The 2,500-nt window shown below is 39.6% G+C and overlaps 1 protein-coding gene across 1 annotated transcript in view; it reads right to left on the bottom strand.

The window, feature by feature from the left end:
* The window catches only part of cercam (cerebral endothelial cell adhesion molecule), a 15,723-nt gene that overhangs the window by 951 nt on the left and 12,272 nt on the right, over positions 1–2,500 (bottom strand). The window lies entirely within an intron of this gene.

The raw sequence follows: 2,500 nt of genomic DNA, 5'->3' as shown, positions 1-2,500 counted from the left end.
TATTTCAAACATCCAATCAAATCAATGCTCATTTGCATGAAAACACTAACTAACCAATCATCTTTTACTTAAGGTCTGTACGTCCGTCTGTCAACTGTTCAACTGGATTTACAGACACTATGATTTAAACAGACCAATTTTTCTGACAGTAAAAATCTCACACGAAAAATCTCACAAGAATTTACTGATCTGTTCACATTAGTCAGACTCCAACCTCTCCACTATGGGCAAGACCAAAGAGCTGTCTAATTACCCTAGGGACAAAATTGTAGACCTGCACAAGGCTGGGATGGGCTACAGGACAATAGGCAAGTGACATCTGTTCCACACAGACTCTCCACTGGTGTCCCACAGGTCTCAGTACTTGGTCCTCTTTTTCTCTCCTTGTATACTCACTCTCAAGTTACTGCCTCACACAGGTTCTCTTACCATTGCTATGCTGGTGATAACTGATCCCCCCCCCCACACACACACACCCTCAGATACCACAGCTTCTGATCGGCTGTCTGGCAGACATATAATTGTGGATGACGGCTCATCAGTTGAAGCTCAATCTTAGCAAAACTGAACTGTTGATCATCCAGGTGATTCATCCGCAGGTCATGATCTCAGTCTCAGCTCGCAGGCTTGGGGTAACCATGGACAATAAACTATCCTTTTCCTCACATGTCCCTAATGTGACTTGCTCGTGTCGGTTCCTGCTCTACAACATTAAAAGGGTTCGGCCATTTTTCCCCACACAGGCTGCTCAGGTAGTTGTTCAGTCTTTTGTCATGTCGACACTGGACTACTGCAGCTCTCTCTATCAGGTCTACATATGAACACAATTCATCCTCTGTAAATGATCCATAATGCAGCTGTGTGACTTGTCTTCAACCTGCCTAAGTTCTCCACACCACCACACAGCTGTGTTCCTCCACTGGCTCCTGTAGCTGAACACATCAGGTTTAAACACTGATGTTTGTCTACTGTACAAAGCCACAAACAGACCATCTCCCGCTTACCTCAAAGCCCTCATCACTCCTCACACTGCACCTCACACCCTCAGATCTACAGCACTGCCCCACTGGTCCCACCATCTCTCAGGGTAAGAGGGAGGTATACAGCAAGACTCTTCTCTGTTCTGGCACTGAGATGGTGGAATGAACTTCCTCTAGGGGTCCAGACAGCTGAGTCACTGGCTATCTTGAATAACTTCATCTAGCACTTTTTCTTGTTGTATGTGTGTATTTATTTTAAAAAAAAAAGCCATTGAATCTTTATTTATTGATTTGTTTGTTTGTTAAAATATTTTCCAGGTTAATTATAACCATAAGAATACTGTTATAAACAGTGCTGTTTCTCTGTTGATCAGGACATCAGGACATTTGCAGGATCAGAGGTCTGGACTGCAGCAACAATAATTCATGTGTTGCAAGGAAAGTGTGGTGTTTGTGTCTGTCCAGAGTCCAGCTCAGGCTAATGATTTAATCACTCAAACACTCAATCTCAGATATTCGAGATTCGAGAAAACCCATCACATGTGAGAGAACGCAGACATAAGTGATGTAAGATCTGTTGCCTTCAAAGAGAAAACTAATCAGAATCATTCTGTCAGCGTTTTCACGCCTGCTTTCTTCCAGCTCTGTCCAGTGGGTTGATATAAAGAGGTACTGACCAATGTCAGGGAGGCGTTGCCCCTAGAGCTGCTTTCTGATTGGCTGTGAGACAAGAGTAGGGTTAGTTGAGGTCAGCAGTTATCTCGGTACGAGGTAGACGTTTGCTGGAAGCTGGAGTAAATTTCTAAGCTTCTGATAACACAAACCTGTAGACAAACACCAAAATTCAATACGTTTGTGTGGCATTTCCAGCAGTAACTTCTGCTTTATTTTAATAACACACACAAACAGCAGCATGGCTTCTCTACACTGCACAACATGGAGCCGAGCACTGAAACCTCTGAGGGACTTTCTGAGGACCGAAAGCTTGTGACTTTTAATTCCAGTCTCTGAAAGAGAAACTTTTGTCACTTCAACTCTGTGCAAAAGTTTGTGTGGAAATTTGAATGGAAAAAAGAAAATGTCTGTGTTACATTTCATTCATTCATTCATTCATTCATTCATTCATTCATTTTCTACTCCATTTTTCTACTATTTTCTTATCCGAACTTCATAAATGATGAAATAATAATAATAATAATAATAATAATAATAATAATAATAATAATAATAATAATAATGGTGATGATGATGATGATGATAACAACAACAACAACAACAACAACAACAATAATAATAATAATAATAATAATAAAGTTTTATAGAGGTAAAGGATGGACATGCACATTATCAGATAACATACAAACCATATTCAGACACATTATTTAATATCACATAAATTTCTATTTCTCCACATGGAAAGTTTCTGTTCTCTCTTTGTTTTGCTTATCTTCCCTATTTTTTCTGCATCGGTTTTATCTATATAAAATAATCATGGTTAATATTAATATTTATATTTTTTA

This window comes from Tachysurus fulvidraco, chromosome 20 (genome assembly GCF_022655615.1).
Source record: "Tachysurus fulvidraco isolate hzauxx_2018 chromosome 20, HZAU_PFXX_2.0, whole genome shotgun sequence".
NCBI lineage: Eukaryota > Metazoa > Chordata > Actinopteri > Siluriformes > Bagridae > Tachysurus > Tachysurus fulvidraco.
Note: the sequence above shows the minus strand (reverse complement) of the source record. Positions and strands in the feature narration are given on the sequence as shown.